The sequence below is a fragment of the Empidonax traillii genome, unplaced genomic scaffold, assembly GCF_003031625.1.
Source record: "Empidonax traillii isolate 1590-97213 ecotype Southwest subspecies unplaced genomic scaffold, ASM303162v1 scaffold8:size5222938, whole genome shotgun sequence".
Lineage (NCBI taxonomy): Eukaryota > Metazoa > Chordata > Aves > Passeriformes > Tyrannidae > Empidonax > Empidonax traillii.
In genome coordinates, this window is record NW_020955201.1 from 3,824,942 (window position 1) to 3,833,499 (window position 8,558).

The 8,558-nt window shown below is 42.3% G+C and overlaps 1 long non-coding RNA gene across 3 annotated transcripts; it reads right to left on the bottom strand.

The window, feature by feature from the left end:
• Positions 1-305: 305 nt before the first annotated feature.
• On the bottom strand, positions 306-6,368 carry LOC114057287. 3 transcript variants are annotated; one of them, XR_003571176.1, is made up of 3 exons: positions 6,264-6,368; positions 1,576-1,730; positions 306-801 (listed from the first exon to the last, which is right to left on the bottom strand). It is a non-coding gene; the product is annotated as an uncharacterized LOC114057287 (long non-coding RNA). The 3 variants fall into 3 exon arrangements; XR_003571179.1 differs by having other exon boundaries at positions 1,576-1,673; positions 6,187-6,330; XR_003571178.1 differs by having other exon boundaries at positions 6,187-6,330.
• Between the last annotated feature and the right edge of the window lie 2,190 nt (positions 6,369-8,558).

Below are 8,558 nucleotides of genomic sequence, written 5' to 3' on the forward strand. Positions count from 1 at the left end.
TGAAGCCAAGAAATTGGGATTCCTGTCCTGAGATACGGGAATTAAAAGGGGACTGGAAGAGGCAACTCCTGTCAAGGAGGGAAAGGTATTTTCTCAAGAATGGTCTAATAGTGCATCGAAGCAGGTGGAAGACCATAGAGAAAGGTATCCAGTACCTGAGAGAATCAGCTGTGCTGGTGGTAATCTATAGAGGTTCAAATAGTGAGCAGTCCCCTGTAGATTCAGAGGTGTACACAATCCATGTGGCGGAAGTTTATATTGGAGCACACCATTGTCATACACCAACTCATTTGCATTCATGTCTGTTACAACCCACCCCTGAGGACAAGGGTAATTCAAGTTCTTGTTAATAGATCCCTTTGGGCAGATTAGAGCAAAAAGACACTGAGTGACCAGTGTTTATAAATATGTATGTATATATGTGTGTGTAGGGTTTATTTTAGAACAATCTGGTTGCAATGGAAAGCAGGTATGGAGCCATTTTGGTTATTATTATCTAAAGTAATATAACAATATAAAAGCATAAAAATATCACTTAAGAAAATAAAAGGAAAAGAAAGGAATGATAAGAGCAGAAAGATAACACCACCTGTGGATCCAGCGACGAGACCTGATTGTTGCTATTTCAGTGTCCGCTGGTCAAAGTGATGGTTGCAGTCTTGATCCATCAAGGGTGGGAGAAAGCCCACAAAACACAAAGTTCAGTGGGTTAATATATATTTAGGTTTACTTAGGAATGTCTCATAAGTCCCCTAGGGCTGGAGCTTTACACTGATTCAGCAGTGTAGATCATGTGCAGTCCTGTGGTGGAAAGCTCCATCAATGAATCTGGGGGTGCTTTGGGGATCTTTGATGGTTTATGACACCTTCTAAGACGTGACAGTTGTCCCTCATGTCAGTGTAGTTGAGCCAGTTATGCCCCATCAGAAGGGATGGACACCTATATATGAATGCCCCAATATCTCCCCTCGAGAGTTTTACAACTGAGCCGGTTGTGGAAGGGAGGACACTGGCATAATAAAAAGCACCATCCCACCTTGAGGGATCAGCCTCTTCCCTCATCTGGCTCAAAACTCAATTTCTTGCTAAACAGAGGCTGATTTGTCATCATTATCCCCTGGTGCTCATGCCCTCTGCATCAGAGGTTTCACCACCACACACCCAAAACTCTCCCCCTCAGCAGGGGGTTACAAACCCAGGCCCAGCAAAGCACCCTGCCACCTCCACAAATGGCTGTTTTGAGTTATTAAGCATTAACATTTAAGTCTTCCATAATATAGTGAAAGAAGGAAAACAGTGCTCCAGTGACTGACTCCAGCAATATGATGATCATCTGTTTTCCTCCCTACCTACCTGCACCTCGGCTGTGGAAAGACTGTCCAAGACTGGACAGATTTGAAAGACTTGCGCAAGCTAGAGAGGAAATGTCCCATGTCCCACCAGTGTGGATCAGAGTTTCTGCTATTGGGAGCAAGCACCCTCCTGCTTGAAAGAGGAGGGATACACGCCATGAGGTAACCTGTGTTTTTATCTGCATGACCACAGAGAGGACAAGAGGAAGGGGGTTTACTTTACCTCTGCCCTAGCAGAACAGGTAGGTGGGTTGAGAGAACAACCACCACAGGAAATTCTTCAAGCATAAATGCTGCTCCAGTTTCCAGTGGGCAAGTCCTCTGACAGAATTGAAGGACTGATGTTACTTGCAGTCCTCTTGAAAGAACGTGCAGTTCCTACTTACAAGAAGTGAGAAACAAGTACTATAAACCAGAGCTAGAGGCCATGCCTCCAGCCCGGTACTGAAAAGGGACAGTTGGATTTATGTGGCCTGGCACATTAGACCCACAAGGGTATAAGACTCTAGCTGACACTGGCACACAGTGTACCCTGACGCCATCAAGATATGCAGGAGCAGAATCCATCTCTATTTCTGAGGTGTCAGTAGGATCCCAACAGCTGACTGTATCGGAAACTGAAGTGAGCTTGACTGGAAGTGAATGGCAACACCTCATTGTGACTGACCTAGAGGCCCTGTGCATCTTTGGCAAAGATTACTTCAGGAGAGGCTATTTCTTAGGCCCAAAAGGGCATTGTTGGGCTTTTGAGATAGCTGTTGTGGAGACAATTAGGCAGCTGAATACCTTGCCTGGTGTCTCTGAGGACCCTTCTGGTGTGGGACTGCTGAGGGTGGAAGAACAACAGGTACCGATCACTACCACATCAGTGCCCCATCAGCAATACTGCACCAACCAGGGCTCTGTGACCCCCATCCTGCACCAACCAGGGCTCTGTGACCCCCATCCACAAGACGATTCATGAGCTGGAGAGCCAGGGGGTGGTCAACAAGCCTCGCTCACCAATTAACAGTCATATGGCTGGTGTGTTAAGTCCAGTGGAGAGTGGGGGCTGACAATAAACTATCGTGGCCTGAACAAAAGTCCACCACCACTGAGTGCTGCTGTGCCCGACATATAACACTTCAGTATGAGCTGGAGGCCAAGGCAGAAAAGTGAAGCCACCATTTGCATCCTGGGTAGAAATTTTCTTGGTATAAGAAAGCCTTATTGCAAGTACAGAAATTTTTAGCTCCTAAATATCTTTCATGCAGTGGCTGAAAGCAGGCATCAGCTGTATGGGAAGAGAAGCCACAGCCTACTGCATTCCAGCCTTCTTCACCCACAGTGTAGTCCTTTGGTTCATAGAATATGGTTATGGGGCCCATAAGGATCACTGAGTCACACTCCCTGCTCCTTGTAGGATGATCCTTATGGGTCCCTTCCAACTTGAGATATTCTATGACTACCACCATATGACTAAGCATGATCCAGATGCTCCCTTAACTTGACAGGCTTGGAGACTACTTTCCTGGGGAGCCTGTTCCAGTGATCAACCACCCTCTCAGCATAGAGCCTTTCCCGAATGTCCCAAAACTTTAACTGATGCAGTTTCATTTCATGTCCTTATGTCCTATGACTGGTCACCAGAGAGACCAGTGTCTGCCCCTCCACTTCCCCTCATGAGGAAGCCGTAGGCTGCCACGAGGTCACCTCAGTCTCCACCAGGCTGAACAGCCCAAGTGACCTCAGCCCCTCCTCATATGGCTTCCCCTCAAGGCCCTTCACCGTTTTTGTTGCCCTCCTTTGGACACTCTACAAGAGCTCAGTATCTTTCTTACATTGTGGTGCCCAAAACTGCCCACAATATCCAAGGTGAGGCTGCCCCAGTGCAGAGCAGAGCGGCACAATCCCCTCCCTCGACGGGCCTGGAGATGCTTTGCCTGATGCCCCCCAGGACACAGTTGGCCTCTTGGCTGCCAGGGCACTGCTGACTCAGATTCAACTTGCCCCCAGCCCACACCCTCAGATCTCTTTCTGCAAGGCCATTCTCCAGCCTCTTGTCCTCCAGTTTCAGGAATGTCTCATTGTAACTGTTTAGTTAAAACAGCAATTAGGATTTTGAAATTAGTTGTAAAAAATCAGGCAATGTTAACTGATTTTCTGGAACCTCTGCATTTAAAGCTACAGTGAATGATGGGGATGTGATAGTTTTACACAAATAATAGATAAGCCTTTGAAAGAAAGACTTTTCAGGAGCTTTTGCCCAAAAATACTGCATGGGTTTCCCTATGCAGTATTCACGTTCCCATGAGCATTTCTCCATTGTGTCCACTAGAGGCCGGGAATCTATTGACATCCATACACCCCTAATCCCTGCGTTCTTCCCCAGTTCATGGGTAGTGAGCCCAATCTCCAGTTTGCTCTCACCTAGAGTTCACAACACATGACTGAACCCAAGTACATTACTATATTCCTATTATAGTGTCTCTGCCATGCTTGTTTTTGTATTTGAAAAGCATTCCATACTCAAATTAATACTATTTAAAGTACATGCACTGTGATCCTGACCAAAGATACTGAAGGCTGGAGAACAATCCAGCCAGGTTCTCTGGGTCAGAGCCAGAGAAATAATAAATTAAAAATGCCAACTCTGAAATAACAGAGTGACTGAATATATAATAGGGGAAAATGTGGAAAAAATTATCCAAACCTACATTTCTGGCTACATTTCTCTCTGACTCTGTACTGATATATCTGTGGCGCATGGAAAGTTTACATCAGGTCAGAATTAACCTCTGAAAGGTTGTGTGAGAGCCAGTCCAGAGATCCATTTCTTTCATGAACCTGAAATCTGACATGGAATAAACTTTAACAGAGATGAAGCAAGAAAATGTAACTGGTCTTGCAGGTGTTGGTGAAATCCCTGCTGCATTGAGTATTATGTGTCTCCCAGGCTTTCACACCTGCATTCTTAGGTAGCATTTACACCACTTTTACTGTATCACATATGATTAAATCAGATGAAAAAAACCAGCAAATCTGGCATGCCTTGAAAGCAAGAGGAAAAATGTTTCATAATCAAAATCCAGAAAAATACATAGTCTTGTAATTTTAAAATAAAATAACATGAAATGGCACTTACCATAAAGTTGCATATTAAAAATACTGAGATTTAATATCCTTTGTAAAAACAAATGCTGAAATTCCATGTATGTGGAAAAGCAATGCAAATAAAATGCAAATTGCCTTTTCTTCAAATACCATAACCTGAGCCATTTCTTCTTAAAGACATCTCATATATAGACAACCTACAAAAGCATGCATAAGGAACAAAATTCCCTTTTTCTGAATTATTTGTGTTACAGGAAAGCACTTGTTCTAAGTAAACCTTCAATATATGCTTTGTATTTTGTCTTGAATTTCAGTCAGCAATGAGTTAATATATAGGAAATAAAACTAACTACTTCTTAACTATTGCCTGAAAACATACCCTAGAAATTACTTTTTTCAATTATATGCAAAGACATTGGAATAGAGAAATTCTAGATTAACACAACAAAAGGTAAAATTTATTCCACTGTTTTGCTGTAAAATTTCAAGCAATTGTCAGGTAGTCATCACCACACATCCCACAAGAGTGAACACAAAGATGAAAATAGTAATCTTTCAGAAGGTGTTTCTTGCATGATGGGCCCTTTTGTATAGTTTACCCTTATGCTGCTAATATGGAATGGAAGGTTTCTGTGTCTCTTGTGAGGGCCCTGCAGGGATCAGCCAGCACTATTTCATAAGCTATGATTCAGACACCCTGAGGAAAACTTAGTGAAGAGTTAGCAACTGGGAAGGGGGGAAAAAAGATCTGTGCAAAGAAGCAGCTTTACTCACAGGAAAAAAATCCCTGTCAAAAGAGCAGAGACAGCTGTTGATTATGCAATACTAACAGCATACTTCACATACTTCGTGTTTCTCGGATGCACAACACTGATCGTTTCTCCTGGTGTAAATACTTCTCGGTATTCACTCTTGTTTATAGAGGTAAAATTTGTAAAGCCTCTGATTCAGCATTGTTAAGTGTTGTGAAATGTCAGTCTGCTGATTTTGCTTTAGTGAAGTATTTCTGTAACCTCTGATGGCAGTGAGGAGACATTAGGACTTACCTTTGAACCACACCAATGAGTCTAAAGGCAGCAGTGTTTCCTTGCCACAAGACCAGGAGTTTGAAAATTCTGCAGTCAAAATCTTAATTCCAAATGATTCTCTTCAAACATTTTACCAAAAGCTCAGGCCAATCTAATTTCTTATATTAACGTTAATCTTTTACATGTGAACTTGAATGACAATATACTTTCAGAGTGTTAGTAAACAAGCTGCTTTACCTGATTACATTATTTTTGCCAAATTCGATGTGCAGCATGTAATCACAGATGCCATGAACTCTGCTCACAAAGCAGATTGCCAGCAGTTTCATGTAGCAGTAACAGCCAAATGCTTCAGAGCTGCACAAAGTCTTTGTTTGATTCATTCCTGTTTGACTTTGCAGGGGATTCTGGTTAATCATGTACAATGTTAGCATTACTATTTGCATGTAAATTTGATGAGCACTTTGTAACACTCTTCCCTGTCTGCTCTGGTTTTCCCCGAGGCTGTTACTAGTTCCACTCTGTTGCCTTCTTTGTTCATCTGTCTTGTACTTTGAATTCCCCACTTGTATTTCTGAGACAGTTACAGAAAGCAGCAACCTCCTGCCAGACCTTCCCAGGGCAGAGCCTAATCTCCCTTCAGCCCTCCTGTGGGTTTTTCCTTGGTATTAAAAAGAAAAAAAAAAAAAAAAAGAAGAAAATCAGGATCTTACACCTCCTTATGCCACACAGGGAGCAGGTGCCCACAGCAGGGAACCAAGTGATGGAAGACAGGGCCTCTGCTCTTCACCTTTTGCATGATCCAGGCAAGGTGATCACAGCTCCCCACTGTGGTACCAGACATAAACTCTGTCCCATTGTCACAAGGGAAGTGCCCCATGGCACTCTTTTTTTCCCCAAAAGAATTGAGCAGATGGTATCCCCATGGTATTCCTGCAGAAAGAAATAATGTTACACAACTCCAAGATGAAAATCAGCCACTGAACCTTACTCAGCTGAGAAACAACATGAGACAAACTTCTACTTATGGCATGCACGAACTTAGTATTTCCAAAGCAACTTCACTGTGCCTTGGTCCTACAATCTATCTTTAAGCAATCTTGAAGCTTGCTTCTCTAAACCCTGATGATGCTGCTTAGTTCTCAGCCTGAAAAGACAGCTGTAAACTAAAGCCAGAACTATTACTTCTTTTCCACAACTGTTTTATAACACTACTTGGAACAAAAAATGTTAGAAACAGAGCAAACATGAAAGTTTATCCAAATTCTAGGTAACTTGTTTTGCCTAAGCAGTTCATATTCACAGCTCTAGCCCACCCCTACCACCAATCAGATGCAACTCCGTATTCTCAAGAAACTGAAAAGAATATGGGATAGAAAAAAAAAATTACTGTATTTACTGGGATGATAGACTCAAATACCTTCTGCATTTTTCACTAGTAAGCTGATTGTTAGGGACATTCCAGCAGAGTTTTTCCTGAACACTGTGGACCAGACTTTTTTCCTCAACAACGACAGTATAAATCACTGGAGTGCAGACACTGCCCATCACTAGAATGATCATCATTAGTATTGTTATAGCAGTTCCGCTTGCATGCACCTCCTGCTGTGCAGCACATAATGCTTTCAGGAAGTACACTGCTCCATCTGGCAATGAATGTATATCTGGGTGAATTAGGAATCCAGTCACTTGGAACTTTCAAGATCAAAGATATTGTTAGGGGTTAGTCCTAGGAATGACGCCTGAATAGATCTTTCTGTTGAGGGTTATTTGTCACCAAATTAAGCTAGCAACTCTCCAGGCATACAGGACTGTAAAGCACATCAGTCAGTCTTCAGCAGATGAGCAGTGATGAGGCCAACCATGTACACAGAAATCAGCAGGGAAAGTTGAAGACCCCACCAGAAAGGGAAACTGGACACAGCAACAAGGTGGATTACAGCTGCACTGTGGACTGCACTGTCTAGCTCATCCTTTTACTGCAAGAATAAACCTAAGTAATCCCTGAATAATCCTCTGAAAAAAAATCCTGACCTGCATTGTGGGAGATACTGTTTTGATTCATTATGCAAATCAACTGTATGTGCTCTTTTTTTAGCACTGAAATCAAAACATAGCAAATACAGAGCCATCACATGCTTTTCACAGCCTACAAAATTTTCTAGCACATCAGCACTTCTGTTTCATAAATAAAAATAGAGCTTACAGGACAGCATCATTTTCATACAAATTCTAGTATGGATCACTTGCAAGCATTTTAGGAGGACCTATCATAGGCTGGACTCAACCTTTGTATGGTGGTGTCAGCTAGAGAATACTGAATGGTATGCAATCTGCAGGGAAATTTGATGTGCCAGAACTTACTCAGGCTTCTAGAACAATGGAAATATGGGCAAGTTCTGCCTAAACCCTATAAATCCCAGCACCTTGCCTTTGTAAGCCATTAGGTTACATCTAGACTGTCTTAAATGTTACAACCTATAAGACTCAACACACAGTTCTTTCTGAAAATGCATTGCAAAAGCAGCTTGCTTATCTACTCTGCACTTGTGGTATCATATCTATCCCAAATACAGGGTAAGATCACAGGTGTAACAACACTGCCATTGTCTCCAAAAGTGCTTTTGTTTGGAAGTGTTATGGTTTTCTGTTCACATAAAAATGCAAAGGTTTCAAGAAGGTCCACAGCCTACATGAAAAATATACTGGTGCATCCTTTAAGGCTTGCATCTCCCTTGGAATTTCATTTACAGCCTGCTGAGATAGTTTGTCTGTCAAATACACTATATTTCCTCATGAAACCAGAGCGCACCCAACGTGGGACATAACTGAAAAGTGGAAAATAAAAACAACTCCACATTTTGAAATATTCACCTAATTTTCAAGGTACAAATGATTAAAATAGGGCAATGCTAAAATATGAGGAACAAATATAATGGGAGTAAAGGGTCTGTTCTACAAACGCAAGGGCTGAAATGACACACTAAAGCAAGATGACAATCCATCTAGACTACAGTTCCTGACAGAGGTCAGCCTACACACCAGTGTATACGTGCACAAGTTCACATCTAAGCAAGTCTGAATT